We start from the raw sequence: 17,353 nt of genomic DNA, 5'->3' as shown, positions 1-17,353 counted from the left end.
GTTGTACTGTTCCCAGTAATAGTAATGGATACGTATGGTCAGTATTTTATTAAAAGCTCTCAAAACCCAAAAATTACTAGCTTAATCGTAAAACTAAAACGTTCTTAAAATCTTTAAATGTATCAGTATATAATCGATATTTTTTTATAAGCATTTTTATAAGCAAGCTTGAAGCATTTACAATTCCAAACCTATATGCAGGAAAATTTACTTTTCCTAGCTACGTCAATATTCTGACAAACCGAGGATACATTCTCGCCTTTCGTTGTGTGCAATCAATTGGATTTCGCTGTGTAAGTTGCCAGTGGATTATCGTCTCGTAAAATTCACGTTCGAAATTCCAGAAAAATAAACGGGGAATTCCGTGTTTGGAAAGCTCGGAGTTATTCAGAGCGTGCGGAGAAGACGTTACGAGGAAAAAAGAAGAATTCACGATAAATTACGTTTTCATCCGAGTCACGGCTGAAGTTTGAAAGCGGCTCGAATTATCGTCATCGTCATCGCTGACATTCCGTTTCCTTCTCCAGAAAGCGCTCCATTTCGTGAGAATTATCCTAGCCGCGGAGTAACGCTCGCATCTAGGCCATGAATTTATCATCCGCGCGGCGCAATCTCGCCGTACTACTCCTCCTTAAGGCGTGTATTAATTTTTCAAGAGGCCGGCACGCTCGCGATTTCATAATTCACGAGTCTAAACAGAGGCTAATGCGTCTGCAACAAACGAGGCTACATAATTATACCAACGCAGATCTATTTCTTCGTCTTCCCGCCTTTCCTTTATTCATTTTTTCCACCTTTTGCCTCGCGGCTAGAATATAAAAGGTGTATCGTGCAGTACTTGATAAATAAAAGGGCCACGCGCTCGTCAGTGCGTTTCAGTTGCGAAAGAAGAAACCTCTGTGAACGCGATGAAGAAAAGAACGCATCTTTCTCACCTTGCTCGTAAAGAGAGTGCAGATTCGGTAAACGCAACGAAAGGGAGGAAAAAGAGAAGGCAACCTAACTGTCGACGTAGTTAGAGAACTAACTTTATTAGGACATCAAAGACGCCTTGCCAACGCGTCAGAGGGATCGCGTCGATACGCGATGATAGAAGGAAAAGGGAAAGACGTTACAATGAAGGAACGAAAGGAAGGAAATAGAAAAAGGAAGTGTCGTAACCGTAATTTGCCCGAAGCTCGGAACATGAAAGTTGCAGTAAAACGAAGTGCGTGCAGTAGAAGTGGATTGTAATTGTCAGACATATGTTTCGACGAACTATGAAGGAAAGTGTTATGCGAAATGTTCTTGGAAATGTATATTTTCTTTGTATTTGTTTTACGCAGAAGTTGAACATCACCCATTACGTCTTCTTATATTATATATGATATCTTCTATATAGTCGCTCATGAATGTATTTGATGCATGTATATGATACATACTATAGGAAATTTTTCTGTACAATTTAAAATATTTTAAAATTTCATTGATTCTCTAATGAAACACGATTGTCATGATTACGTTGGTAAAATTTAAGACCAGTTTGAAAATGTATATAAAAGTTACGAGATATTTGTTACAAACATTATATGATTATATATTTACAAAAGGTTTCTACAGGCGCGTAAATATTTTCACGAGTTACAGTAATTTGTTATATTGGAGGAGAAAAAATAGCGTGAAAATTCAATTCTAAATGCAATTACGTATTCACCGCGCAATCAATGCATGGGAAAGGCGTGAAATGAAAGGAAACTGTGTGAGCTCGGCAGGAGAACAGGTTAGCTGTGTAGCAACCATGGTTTCCGAGGAGTTTAGGTGGTTGAACAGCGAAGTAGTATGGCTGCCCGTCGGGTAAATGGAGGGCACAAGGGGCTATGCGTGCACCCTCGCGACTCTTGCATTTTGCATACTGATGAGCCCACTTTCAAGCCACTTCGCCTCCCATTTCCTTTTTTCAACGTTTCCTTGTCACTTTTCGAGTTTCTGCTCCCTTCTGTCTTGTCAACATTACGCCACCCCTTGACAATCGCCACGAGGATAGCAAACAAAATATTCTCTCTTCCTTTTTCGTTGAAAAATCCCTGCAATTTTTATCATCGTGTTTCATTCTATTCTGTTTAACTGTTTTACAAACTATCTGTCTTTGAACAAATGAAATTGCATCAGAATGAAGGGAGGTGGAAAAATGTTTCGAATTCAATTGCATACGAGAATTTGGAATAGTCACCCTTTCGCACGGCTTTTGTAACGCATGGCTCTTTCATAACAACGATATTTTGTTGTTTGACATTGCCATGGGAACACGCGAGATTGTTATGCGGTGCATTTATGCGAATAATACGATTGTCAAAAGCCGAATCTCGCAGCTTTCACAACCGTCTCTTGCTGTTCTACGTTATTACTATTTCGTCAGTTGTATTTCGCGCGAATATGCTGACACAGTAACTATGGTCCACGACGAAACCGACGACCAGCCGCAGTAGTAGTGGAACGTCCTAGTCAGCCATCGTAGCCACTGGTTTCTCCTTCTGTTGTTTCGTGCGATATTTCCCAAAATTATCATCTCCTTGATAAGGATGTTTTAAATAACCAACGAGGACACTCTTAACTCACTTTTACGTAATATATTGCCTACATACACTTGCGTATATTTCATATACCTTTATAGCTTCGCGGAAGTTTAACTCGTTTAATATCTTGCTCGAAAAAATAAAGAGCTTTCATAAAGTCGAGATATTTCTAAATTAATTATCAACATTCAGGACGTTTAATTATTAAAATTAATCGCGTTTTAAAATCTTCATAGTCTGCTATTCAATTATGATAGATTTAATCTGAGATTACACACAAGTGCATGTTAAACTTTTATTCTCTTGTCACGCGGAGGTACTTGTAAGTTGAAACTGATTTCAGTAGATGATGTTAGTAAGCTGCTACTTATTCATTTCCCCTCGTTTCTATCGAGACCGCGAAAATACCTGGAAAAAGAGCCACATTTTCTTCCTGGGACTCATTATTTCGGCTAACCGATAATTTCCCCTTTTTTCTTCGCCGGATAATGACCATTGACAAATAGGAATTCTCGCGTAACCGTCCTCGATCGATTGGAAAGCAACCAGGAAACTTATGCAGCCATTTCTACGCGTACTTACTTTGTCGGTCATTTATAATGACGACCCACTTTGACATGTTTAGAATTGTCCCCTCACTCAATAGTTAAGATATCGGAAGATGATATTTTCTTTTTCAATGACGATTAAGTATCGAGTGAGCTCTTCGCAAGTTTAATTTTAATTTTAACCACTAAATTACATACAGGACAGAAAATATAACTTATCACGTTCTTCACATAAATTCTTCTGTTATAGTTCTGTTAAGTGAATAGAAGCAAAATGATCCTAGATTTATATCATTAAAAATTTCATAGTAACAAGAAATGGTTATAACAGTTAATGTGATACAAGAAAAGCAATCATCTAATTGTCTTGAGTAATTTGTCTTGAGTAATGATCTAATTCTCTTTTTCATTTTCGACAGAAGGAATAATTTCTTTGTTTCTTCCGGTCGTGTATCAAACAGGTATCGATTATTAATTCAAAGTCATTCGAGGTAAAGAGAAATATAAAACCACGTGTACTTGGTGAAATGAAAAATAGGGAAAGAAACGATGAAAAGGGTTCACGCGGCAGAACGTCGTTCGAGCGAGATGTAACGTGTCCGAGTTCATTTTCCCGCGTTGCAAATTGTACGATCTGGGGAAAAGAATGAAAGGTTGTCGCCTGATTGCTCCGCTGAGCAAATCCACGAATGCGTGGATGTCGAATTTCGACCAACTCTGGCCAACAGCTGGATGCAACGCAGTTGTCGTAAATTCGAAGAGTCATCTCTCTGGATTCTCTACTCTATTTTTTTTTTTTTTTCATCCTGTTTTACGTAAAAATTTGGGGTAAACAGAGGATCGACGTTAGGAGCGCCAGTTATCCAGGTTTTTCGTTAACAACGAAACGAAATTCGAACCAGCAACTGGTCGATATATAGTTGTGGAAGAATCTCCGTTGTCATTAATCAGCGAAACGAAGTGGTCGAACGTTGATACAAGCCGGGTTTCGCCAGTATTTTTTGAGTAATGAGGGTAATATTTACGTTCGGTTCTGCGGTGAGAGACGCTTTTCACAATGGGAACACAATCGACACGCTAGAGGATGAAAATTGCGTGTCGACCAGAGAGATGGAATATCCGCCGGTCCGCCTATGAATTTTTATTTTATACGCTTTCAACGTTTTCGCTGGAAATAGGCTACAATTTTTCTGTCCCGGCCGGTAGGTGGACATCCGGTCTATCGATGACGTTTTCCACAATACCGAAAAGCTGATGATTCCATCCTGTGAGGTTGAAAGAGCCGAATATTCTAGCTTCGAAATAACAGGCCTCATTTTTTCCTTTCTTTCTCTTTGCTCTATGATTCGTTATCCTTTCTTTTTCTTTCGACTCCTTTCTCTCTCTTTCTTTATTTCTCTCCATTTACGTCTTCGACCTTTTTCACGGTGCTACCTACGTCCAGCATTACGTCATCCAGCAATAATATGAATAATGAATATCTTCCATTTCATAACCCACGGACATTATATTCAATCAAAAATGATCACGTAATATCGAATGTCAGTATCAATTACGATCAATCATCGGTATCCAAACAGGTGCATTAACAACGTTGTAAACAGCAGCCGCTGTTTTATCATTGGTAACTTGTTGATTACTAATTTCGATGGCTCGCTGCTGCACGTAAAATGAAATAAAACTCGGAATATTGATTCTGTCACAGGCGTATCTTTTTCATTAGGCATTCCAATTTCCCGCGTAATTGTCGCGTTTCACATAAACCAGCGGGTAGTTAATTTAGTAGTGGAACGAGCAACGAAAAATAAAATTCATCAGAGAGAAGTGATTGTAGTTTCGAAAAGGAATCATCGATAGGGTGAAAAAATTGACCAGGCAACGTACGCCCATTTGCAAAATGTTTGTCATTTGCTATTCACTTGCATCTTCGTAGTTGAGGATCTCTTCTAAGATCCAGCATTAGTTATCACTGACGAAATTCCCTCGGCTAAGTCCACTAAACCTGACTTAGGACAAACTCCGTTCCACTTTCGTTTCAAATTTAAGCGGGGCTTCGAACTCGGCTTAGTATACTATCCTATTCGGTACGTGTAATTCAGCACTTGGTGAAGCTACTTTGACGCTGAACGTGGTATCGAGTTTCATCGAGAACCGGTCGCGATTCCAGGAAGATGATTACGTTGGTCTATTATTATTTGTTTCGCTTTCGAGGAGCAGTGTTGCGAACTTTTATACACGTTCAGTCATCTATCCTCCACCCATTCATCTATCCTCTGTATCTCTGGATGCGTTCGAAAGCACAACTTTAATCTGCAACTTCTGAATTTTCAATTAAAAACTTTTTCCTCCGGCAAAAGGGTGAATGCTGAACGAAAGGGTTTAAAGTTTCCTTTCGAGGGTTAAATTAATTCAGAGAATATAATGTTCTGCGAGAGAATGTTTCGCGGTTAAATCGATCTCTCGTGATTGATTTTTGTAAAAAAAATTTCAATAAAAGGAAAAGATATTGTGTTTCATTATTAGATTGTTCGAAAAGTTCGTAACTTTCTCTATAGTGGATATATCGTGCGTTACGCTTTAACAAATGTGATGATTAAGAAATGTGTCCAGTTACTTCAATTTTACAATTTCAATTGTACAATTATTGCACTTCTGGTTGGTTAATACGACGGAAGTTCATAAACCAGAGAAGGATAAAGAAAACTGGTGGAAGTTATGAAATATATCTGGATTTCATCGTTTGTACCATATTATTATGGTGAAAGAGGATTATCCAATAATTTTCCGCAGGCTGAATACCAGGATCATCTGCAAGCAGAATCCGTTGACTCAGGGTATTCGTTTCTGGCTATTCCACCTCCATTCTCAACCCCGTTTTCTGTCTCCTTAATTCTTTGCTGTCGCGATCTTATTTCATTCGACGTTATGCACTTAACAGTCACAGCTAAGAATTTCCTCAAAGTCTCTCAAGTATTACTCGATAACTGATGACACTTTAAGTTCGCATCGCAATTTAACAGGATACATATAAACATGGAAGAGTTGTCAAGTAGCCGGAACATTTTTTAAAACAACAAATTTTTCATTATGATAAAAACAATTCGTATATGTCACAACTCAGAATAATTCAGTGTTGTGTAATATGCTGTCAATGAATTTCATAAATACTCGTCAACGCCAAATATATTAAAATCCTCAGTTGCAGCTGTCAAATAGCGTTGCAGTTGAAAAATCAGCAAAAATAAATTCGTCACGTTTTTTCTGTGTAATGTTCACAGAAATAACTTTTTCAGGAAACATCCAAATAGTTGGTTGTTTTCCCTGGAAACCTAGTTTGATTTGTTGCGACTTTTGGAATACGTACGTGCGCAAATTCACATGGGAACTCGTAAAATTCCCAAACTCAGCGAGTATATGGAACAACTTCGCGGAGAGGAAACGGTTGCCTTCTATCTATCGAGGTTTTCCCCCCGGTTTTCCTCATCAAGCGCAAATCGTGAGTGAAGTTTCAATTTTGCATTCGACCCGTTCGACCTGACTTTTCCTACAGATACGTGTAGATCGGGGATAAAGTGTCGGTCGATGTACTTTCACACTGACGGGAGAGCGGGAGTTAAATTTCAAAGGAAACTCATTTGAAACTTCGATGCCGGCCAAACGGGCCTTGGAAAAACTACTTTTGTACCGAATACCCAGTCCGCATACCTGGGGCTTGGCCTCTACTCTCTGCAAGTGGTAAACTCGTCGGCACTGCTGTTGGACCGTGTATTGAAAAGAGAGATCTCGCCACTACATTGGATATTTCAAAACCAGCTGCTTCCGACACGGCCCGAAGAAAGGATCCGATGAAGAGCCAACAAAGGCAAAAGCCAGAAGCACCTCCGTGGTATGCCGTCCTGATACCAACCGCGAGAAAGATCGATGAACCACCGACTTCCTTTTCATATGGCGCAGCGACACTTGCTTCGAATTACACAACTTTTACCGTTAAATTTTTTTCATCGCGTTATTGTTCGCGGCTACTCGAACGAGATGACACTTGGACAAATTCGTAGTGAAATTGTACTATTGATTTTTTGAACCGCTAGAATACGGATTCAATTATTAACCCTTTCTGTGCGAAGAATTAACGTGTACATATTAGGTTGTCCGAAAAGTTTCTTTCGTTTCATAAGGTGACAACAGATGAACAACAATTTTTGTTTTATATTATTTTATTGAATTAGGTATGATTCATTTCGTTATATTTCTATTATTATGTTCGTGCATAATTCTTTAAACTAATCTATCATTTCCTTATAAAGCGAAAGAAACTTTTCGGACAACCTAATAGATTGCCAGATATGAATATTAAGGTACTTTCTGATATTTAATACGATACCAATACTTTCCATTGCTCTTATCTTTTTGTTATTTCATTAGAACTTTGTTACTTAATTTAATTACACGTATCTTATGAAATAAAATAGCGAATCAAGCAAAATACGTTGGAAATTTTCAATAAATATATCGAGCAACTGCTCTTTTATTTATGGTCGACAGTGTGTATGTTCTCTATAACAAGGAACATTTATTATATATGTTCTATTATACACTATTATGGATAGTATTGAAATGCTTATTCTTTTCCAGATAGCAAAAATCTCTTCGACCTGGACTCGTAGTTATGAATATACCTTAGAGAGAATATCTAAAAATTGTTAGAGTTAATGGTGGATGAATTCATAAATATACGTCACTTGGAATGGAAGAAAATTCCATTTTCACAAATTGACACCGGCGCAGGGGAACCGCAACACCCTCAAAAGCCGCGATTCCGATGGTAAAAGCTAAACGAGAATCGATCGACGTCGATAAGCACGGCGTTTCAGTGGAAATTCACGCCGTTACCGGGAAAAAATTCCCAAATTCTCCGCCTCTAGTTCGCTAACTGCCTAGTTCGAGCAAATAGAAGAAGTGTTCGTAGCGCGATGTGGGGAGCGAAGAAATGAAAGGTCCTCAAGCAGGACTATCAAATCTCGTTTCCCTTTAACAAATTTCCTCCTTACCTATTCGTTCAGTAAGAGCATCGGTGGTGGCATCCAGTCTGTCCAAAGAAGGGAAATCCATGGAACGAAGGGAGCGGTCAAAGCACTTTGAAGCTCTGCCTTCCTGATAGCCAACCACCGAGAAAGATCGATCATCATCCACGACTACGATCCGCATTGAAATTCTCATTCCCTTGGGATTTTTCCTCCTCTGCTTACCACCCCTTCCACAACGGGGTTGAATCTTGCTTCTTCTCTTTCTTATGCTTCGTTCGATCTCGTCATATAAAATTCAACCGCTAAAGCATCCTTCTTGGAAACAACGAAAACAGAGAAAGACTGCACGAACATAATGGAGAAAGGGAAAGAAAGGAAAAGAAGAGAAGAAAAAACGATGGTTTGCCACGAGAAATTCATTTCACTTTCCGGTGGACAGTCTTCCTTTTTTTATTCACCCTTGGAAATCCAGGATCATTTGAAATCAACCCACGGTCGTGTCTAACCTTCCTCTCCCAATAGGTCCTCATCTGTTCGAAAGCTACGATATCCACGACGACGTCTGGATGTAGTATGACCGTCTAGGGGAGAAGAAATCGCGTTGCTGGACACCCTTCGTCCATCGAACGACTTTCATCCCCCTCAGCCCCTCTGTAACACTGTAACACGCCAAACCCATGGCGACGTTGATCGAGTTTTCATCCAGGGTTTCCACCACGGGGACCTCGTAACCACCTATGACCCTTGATTTTTATTCGAGCCACACCGGCTTCGTTTATAACTTCGTTTCTTCGCCGAATCGTCTACTCGATGTCCTAAGTTCACCTGCTTGTCCGCGATCAACTGCTGTGAGGTGTCGAGAAGACTTTTTACTCCTACTTTTTCATGACTTAATTGGGCAATTAAGAGCGAGATCGTATTTTTCGTTACTTGGCGTTTTCATGGTTAGATATGAAGCTCTTAAATGAGAAATACGATAAGTTAGATCTGCCGTGTTTTAGAGAGCAGCAATTTTCAAGTTCAGTATATCGTGACACAGCTTCGCATCAAGATTGTGTATCTCTCGTTTGATTTTAGAATTAAATATGCGTTTTTGTCCAACTTCTGGATATTAATAAAAAAACATTAATAACGTTAGTTATGTAGAGTAAGATTAATGAGATTGAAACACAACAACTAGGCTAATATTATTTGTTTGTTACACAAAATTTGGAATTTATCGGCTATTTCCAGAGTCATTTTTTCAGCTACCTATTTCATATTAAAATTCTTCTTCTCGAATTTAAACAATTTGTTAAGAGTAGCTACAGAGAAAAAAACACGATTGGCTAGAAAATGATGTGAAGACGCAATAGAGTTCATAAAATGATCTCATAGAAGACAAATATCGAAATTATAACCTTTTTTTTTCTGTCAATAAATATTACTAGCGAATCGCATTTTCAAGCCACATGACGATTTCTATTATTATTATCCGGAAGTATCCCGGTATACTATCATTTTCTATTCTTATAAAAACCATTGCCGATGATAAAATCTGCGAAGAGGTGAGGACCTTCGCATTGTGCTATGTCTCCCTGAAAATTCGACTCGCACTCGGACACCATGGAAGATCAGAATTACCATAACGACATGCATGTATGTAGGAGAATCGTCGGAATCAGGGCGAGATCCTTTTGTTGGCCGGAATTGCGAATTTTCGTTGACCTTGGCTACGGGGTAGCTTACCCGTTTTCAACGTTGCAGACTCACGGGGGATGCTGGCAGTTTATAAATCATGCAAATCGTCTTCCTTTGCACGGCGAAAGAAGACAGTTCTCTGGGTAAACTACCTGGTAATTCTCGTTATCCTAGAGCGGCTTTAAACCAGCGAAAATTCGTTCTCTCCCTCGTAACGCGATTTTTAATTTACATATTGCTCGTAGCGAGGAATTAATACGCGACGTTAAAAAGAGCATGGTTTTTCCATGATACTCGTCGTTGTGCTGGGCTATAATAATACGCACCGCAGGGTCAAATTTCTTTCTCTCAGATATGTATTTTTGTAGAATGTTTTACCACGTTGTTGAGAAAGGGTTTACTATTTGTTGACGTTGAAAATTCCGCGTCTTAATAATACTTGGCCCCCCGGGAACTTGCACTTCTTCTCACCGCGTATATTTCCAAACTTTTTAGAACATGCATTATCCGAAGGGTATATGAAGAGAGAAATGCACTGCACACTCGTGCGTGTATTACTACACACGAGTGTTGGATAAAATGTGACATAGAATTTAGAACAGAGATCGAATATTTACGTTATAGTATCAATAACTAATAAGAAGAAATTCGTAAATGCATGATATCACGAGTTGAAATTGACTGGACGTGCATTGTGTGTACGAAGTACTTTATCATACAGAAAATTAACATATATACATAAGGATTCTTTACAACCTAAAGTATAAGATCAGATAGTAATTCTTAAAGACTTTGCTCAATAACTTTTCAGATTTATCTCATACTCCATAAATATCCTAATATCATAAAGTGGGTATCATAGGGACATTCCCTATACCATAAAATCATTCTTATCTTCATCCACATTTGTTACGCTATAATTATTGCATGTATTTTTACCATATAAAAGAAAGTTGTTTAAATCCAAAAATATTTGTAAAGCTACCGTAGATAAAAAGAATTAAGTATGTTCTGTTGATTCTAATCCATGTGTTACGACCGTTCGCGGAGAGACGCGGTCGCGAGGAAAACGCGTCAACAAGAGGCGTAAATTCTCGCTACGACTCTAATAATCGACGCCGCCAATTAGTCGTTCCCCTGTTTCGATTAAGATATCAGAGGTGGTTCAAATGAGTTTAACACTGAATTAAGAGGGTTAATATAAAACTTGTATATTTAACAATATTTCAAATTATAATGAACACTTCACAAATTATTTAATGATAAATACAATTAGTTTGTTAGTAATTCGACCCAACTTTATGATATTTCTTGATATATTCGTTAGACTAAGCGACCTGGATTTTATTCGTCTGAATCTCTCAATGCATTCCGTTTGAATCCCCAAATGATACTGATTGCCCTTCGATTTTTTCTTTGTCTTCTCTGGGAGACGACCCCACTACACTCGGGTCACGCCACCGTTTGGCCTATGATCTGCCACCTTCTTTGTGTAGATGAAATAACGGACCGAAGGCGAATCGACGTTTCCAGAACTCGCTGCTTGATGGCAACTATGCGCTTGTCGCTACATTGTATATATTTCGCCGGTCCTATAAGACGATCCGTCTGCGACACTATAGTACCACGAGCGACGGTTAGGGAGACGGCCTATGGTAAGCCTCGTGGCGTAACACCATGAATCTTATAGAAACACCGTATTATCCGCGTGCTGTAATACCATGTGTCGTTCAGTATTCTTGGTGTTGAAGGATGTCACCCCAAGGAACAAATTAATTCGTGGAAGGTTCTCCAGTCGAACAACCGAATGGCCAGTTTCTGGAACGGGCGAGAAAGCTCGAAGGGTGGAATTACCAACGTGCATACATATATGGAACAGCAGCGGTTGGAATCCCGCTGTGTCCCTTTGGCCGATTCTGATCGGGAATTTCTTGCGACCTTCAGAGGGCCAGGGGATAGTACGCGTCGGGATTACATCAGTATGGATTGCGCGTAATACCCTGTAAACCGAGTGAAGCTTTCTTTTGTTTTTGCGTCGGCTTTCATCTCTCTGGAAAAGCGAGAACGATCTCCGATAGGGAAGCATCAAAGCGTTTCGTTTTATCCGGTACACGTGATCAGGAAACAGTTTCGTTCGTCATTTCAGTCAGATTCCATCACATCCAGATGTTATCAAACAGATATCATTCGTACAAAAATACAGGGTCCGTCCAAATAACATAAAAAGGGAAATGGTGTGATTCCTTGTGCAAGAGTAAGACAAAGATATGGAATCAAAATTCTTCATTTTCGACTTAGTTTTCGAGAAAATCGAATTTGAAAATTGATCACATATACGTGAACATGGCTAATTCTCGTACTAGGTGTGAAAATAAGTCGACAATGCAGAATAAAATTTTTCACAGAACGCATTGTTTCTAAGAAAACAGTACTAAGCCGAGTCCTAAGTAAACGTGTTCACATTCTATTCTTTCCTTTAAACGAAGCTTTAAAACTTTTATTAATCCGAGAATAAAATCCGGATTTTATTCTACATTTTCAACTTATTATATTTTCACACTTAGAATTATGTCGATTATTTAGTCCTGTCCAGTGTGGAATTATTCGAGTATACTTGATAAATTTCCAAACTCGATTTTCTCAGCAATTGAGCCGAGAATGCAAACATTGTATTTTTATGTTTTTTTTTTCAATTTTTCCACAAGAACGAACTTTTTGACATTAATACAATCGACGATATTTAAATAGTAAATATATGTAGCGATATACGTAGTAAATATTAAGATATATTATTATTATATGGTTCAGTAGATAGTTTAGCACTGTGGTCTTTATGACTATAAATCAAAAGTAAATTGTCTGGATATCTATGAAGGATAGTGCACTTGGTGCGTGCGTGTACATAGATCGAATAAATTAGCTCGTCGGTAGAGTATGAAATTTCCCGTGGAATTTTTTAATAACACGTATGGAACGATAGAAGAACGGAGACTCGACTTTATTATGTTTCGCGGGTTTCGCGAGCAAGCTTAATTACGCGAATGATAGACACGCAACAAAAAGTCCGGCGAGGAATTCTTTGCAACCGCAAACAATTCTCCGGCTAATTAGCCTGAATCTGGGCGTAAATTGCCGATGAAATGGCTGTTAAAATCCATCGTTGAGCCGAAACGCAGAAGGAAGAGCAGAGAGTAAGCTAAAAGGAGATGGAGATGAAACGAAAAGAAAAAGAGGAAAAACAGAAAGATAGTACAAAAGGTACCGCCCTTGAGGTCATTACTGTACCGTGGTTTGGATCGTGGCAGCCTAGAAAGTTTCTTGGTCGCTTGCCAGACACTCACGCGAGCGACCACCTTCAAAAAATACCCGTGAAAGAGCCGAGAATACCGATCGTCGCGCGGCGAATGAAAGGGGACACGGGGAGCTTGCGAAGAGGGAGCGAAATTTCACGGGCCACTTAGAAACGATACTCGTGACGATTCTTTTCACCAACGTCGTCCTTCTCGTGAGTTATGAAATATAGCTGCCCGATCGGGCGTAGCTTTCATATTTCCTTGGAACCAGGCAACGTGCGAGCGCTTCGCCTCTCGTTGTTTTCGCCGTGGAAACGTCCACGGTGATGTACTTTCCGTCGGAAATACGAGTCCAATCGTTCATAAAGCTCCTGGGGTATTGCTTGTATGGCGCTCGACGATAGGTGAATCTACGCCCATACAGCGACTTCTCCTTTTTCACTGTGTTCCTCCGCGATTCCCTTCGCTGCTCTATTGTCTCCTCTCAGAGGCCGGATGCATGACGTGATCCTCCGTCATACAGAACAGCGTCTGATGAAAATGGTATTTGGAAATCTGATAAAGCGAACTACCATCGTAAATCGACCGTTTCGACAACCGTTCTCTTCATCTCATGCTGCAAGAATCATGATAGTCTGGCATTAACCTCGATGCAATTAAATGAAGAATCTGAGATTAAGCATTCTGGGACATTTTCTATGCGTCTCGTGTTCGCATGTGTGTATTCTTTTGGATGTCTTGTGGGTTTCTACGTACTTTATACACGGTAAGCCGAATTTTTGTGGAAGATACGACAGTGGCTGATTCAGCACTCTAAAATAAGGAGTTCGTATAAACATACGTCGATATGACGTTGTTTTGGAGTTACAGCTTGTTTTACGATGCCAGACATTACTTAGATCAACGATTTCCTGGCAAATGGACAGGTCGCGTTGGCCTTATTTCCTGGCCAGCTCCCTCCCTGGATGGACCTGAATCCATGCGATTATTAGTTATGGGGACGTTTAAAATCTCTTGTTTCTACTACGTCAGTTGACTGTGTTAATACTCCTCGACGTCGTGACGATCAAAGTTACCGATAAATTCGTACAAATTAGTCGAATAAGTTCGACGATCCAATGCGATGCGTTTACGCTTCTATTGAAGCTGGACCTGCTCACTTCGAGGAATTTTTCCCAAGGTAGGTAAGCAACTATTACGACACGAAACAAACTATTTGTCGAAAAAAATGTCATATCAAGAAGATCGTATGTGAACATTTCTTCCTACTTTAGTGTGTTGAATCGATTCCTGTCGTATTTCCCGCGCGTTGTGACTCACCCTATATGTCGATTGATCGACACGTGAAACCGATACAAAGTATCGTGCAGATTCGTTCGAATATCTCCGAACGATTTGAAATTCAAGAGTCGGAATAAATTCCCTGAACCTCGGTCGTCCTTTTGTCAGTTTTATTAGGTTCTCGGAGATACCACAGGGCTTAAGTATAATTCTAGAGCACAATAACGTCTGGTAAAGTGCCATTCCAGACCACCACCACTGCAGATTATGGACATTCCACGTGAACACTAAACATTGTCACTCATCCTACTCAATCTTCGATACTTCGACGTAAAAGCACTAGAGCAACCAAACAGTATAAATCTTGGTTGCCTTGCAACCCGTTGTCGTAAAAAGTCTCATCGAATATTTCCATAAATCAATCTATTTCGGGTGATAAAAATTTGTATCCTTCGACCATGAGAAGACTCGTCAGGAATAAAAAACTATTTCTTCGACGAATACAGTAGAAGAAAAAATATATATAAAAACGTTATATGGAACATCTGGAAATGTTATTAGTATTGTGACGAGACACAATTGTTGTTTCTATGTTTTTAGATACTTTCACGAGTCAAACTATATATCTTTCATAGTCTTATTCGCATAGTCCTTTTTTATAGCTGCCTTCTTCAATGTGCTCCTCAGTTGTATATTTATCGTTATCGTTATCAAACGAGCTCGATGCTTTTGAACCTCGCTTTCTTTTCTAAAAATCTTATTGTTTATTATAGAACAATTTTCCTAATCTTCCTCGTTAATTCTACATCTACAATCGAAGCAACTAAATCATAAACACAACAGAGAGACAAGATCTTGTAACTTCCACTCTTTTGAACTTGTTTCAAGCTTTAACGAACATAGTCGTCTCTCATAACATACACAATGTGTCCGTAAAAAATTTCTACGAGCGTTCGCACATTTTCGTGAGCTAGCGACTATCGTAGACTCGCGGATAACAAGAAAACGAACAGTTTGAGAACACTGTGAGAACAGGAGGCTGCAAACGTTGTATTTAGGTTGGGATCGACTGCTCGTTCAAATAATCTCTCGGAGGCACGTCAACGGGAACGGTGTCATCAATTTGACCCTGTTTTCACTTCGGTTCGATATTGCGATCCGCGACCTCGCGGCGTCGAGTATTCGCTGATCGTGGTATCTGACAGTAGCAATAACGGAACACAGTCGATTAGACTCCCTTACACTCGATTTTATCTTATATTCCTCCTTCTTTTCCTTCTGCTCTCCTCGTATTTTCTGACAACTGTCTCAGACCGGCAAACTACGGTTTTACTTCGCATTCGCATGTGAATATCGATAACCAGTCGACAAGTTGGCGTTTCGTTCTTTCCACATATATAACATTAATCGCGTGGTAGGAAATGCAAACAAGCTGCATAGACTGGTAGCGACAAACAAAGTGAAAAATGTTACGGGCAGGAAATAGTCAGAGAGACAAAGCGTTTTTGAGCAATTAAATTACGGTCACGAAAGCAGCAGCCATCTTGCATAATAATTTACCAAGCAATGTTATTAGTAAATTGACAAGTGAAAAAGTTACTTAAATATCAGTGATGTGATATTTTATAGCGTTACAATTTCACTAACTCGTAAATTGTAAAATTTGCTGAAAGAGCTTCGTTTACTTTATTACCAAACTTAGTACTGCCACGCAAGAGGATTTATTAGTATTATAACTTGTAAAATTTCACTGATAATATTAGTTCAATTGTGCAGGAGGGCTGCTTACAGTTGCACGTTTTCCGAACCAGAGCTTTCGATCTCTCGGCGAAATCCTCGTGGGAAACGTTGCAGCCAGTTCGATTTTTTCATGCCGTAGAAATTCGCAAAGAACAGGGTCGTCCTTCGATATCTCCTTGCTACCTCCATGCACCTTGTCATTTGCAACAGAGATACGAGTTCACGAGTTAGATATATCCGAATTTTAGAATATTCTATATCATAGAAAATATTCTGTATGATTTCCATAGAAATTTCCAATAAACTTCGATTGTCAATAATTTAGAGAATTTAATGTCAAGAACGCGGATGGAAAGTGGATTAAGAGCACTGTGATTCGTAATATAGAGGACTTCCAGATATCCCGGAAGTTCGAGGTAGTTTCTAGGTTACGATTCTCCGGGAACGACGATCGACAGAGTTTCCACGGTGTTTATTAACCGCGAGACAAGGCGAATCGTAGACTCGAATGCGACGCCTGGGGCGTTCGACGAATACTCAACTGTCCAGAATTATATCCACGAAGATTAGAAGCGAACCTTAGCCGCATAGACGCCTGAAATTCGTGGATCGAGAATCGCTAGATCCGAGTGTTCAATATCATAACGCCTAACGTCGAGTCGCTCTGTAACTCTACCAGCTGAATTCCAGTCGTATTGTCATGGTGATCGCAGTGATAATGGATGGCGGATTTGCAGGAATATCGATGGATTGGTCGATGGATTTCTTGGAAACATTGGAATACCAAGCCTAGATGATGGAAAACGAGCATTTGCCATTACTGAGCAGCGTTAGTTAAATGAAGGTGGAATGGTGAGTATTCTCTTCTCGATTATTTACTGAGGGTCGCAAGTATTATTATAGTCGCGGCTACTATTAAATCACTATTTTACGTAAGTGTTGGTTGTTCCTAATTATGTATATTAACCATTATATTTATCGGAAAACTTAATTTAACATATTTGAACAAATTGTATTTTATTCGGTATTTTCCTAATATTTTTCAGCGAAATGCATTTTTAACGTCGCACACAATATGTTTTCATATATCAAAGGAAAAAGGCCTTCTCTTGTACAATTAAATTAATTACTGTTAATTACAAGCTATACATTATCAGTATTTTACTTTCATAATACCTAGAAATTTGAGTAACACAGCGAGCGAGACTTTGCAAAGATTTTGCAAGTAAATTTTA

At 39.3% G+C, this 17,353-nt stretch overlaps 2 protein-coding genes across 3 annotated transcripts in view; one reads left to right on the top strand and one right to left on the bottom strand.

Annotated features, from left to right (window-relative positions):
* The window catches only part of LOC138185390 (zwei Ig domain protein zig-8), a 118,998-nt gene that overhangs the window by 31,051 nt on the left and 70,594 nt on the right, over positions 1 to 17,353 (bottom strand). The gene's annotated exons all lie outside the window — the stretch shown is intronic.
* The window catches only part of LOC138185391 (zwei Ig domain protein zig-8), a 293,791-nt gene that overhangs the window by 215,934 nt on the left and 60,504 nt on the right, over positions 1 to 17,353 (top strand). The window contains exon 8 of one of the 2 annotated variants that reach the window (XR_011174601.1): positions 16,856 to 16,970. The exons of the other annotated variant lie outside the window; for it this stretch is intronic. The gene's annotated coding sequence lies outside the window, so the exon portion shown is untranslated. The remainder of the gene's footprint in view (positions 1 to 16,855; positions 16,971 to 17,353) is intronic. 2 annotated transcript variants of the gene reach the window in all.

The sequence above is a fragment of the Bombus flavifrons genome, chromosome 12 (genome assembly GCF_040668555.2).
Source record: "Bombus flavifrons isolate JBK064 chromosome 12, iyBomFlav1_principal, whole genome shotgun sequence".
NCBI lineage: Eukaryota > Metazoa > Arthropoda > Insecta > Hymenoptera > Apidae > Bombus > Bombus flavifrons.
Note: the sequence above shows the minus strand (reverse complement) of the source record. Positions and strands in the feature narration are given on the sequence as shown.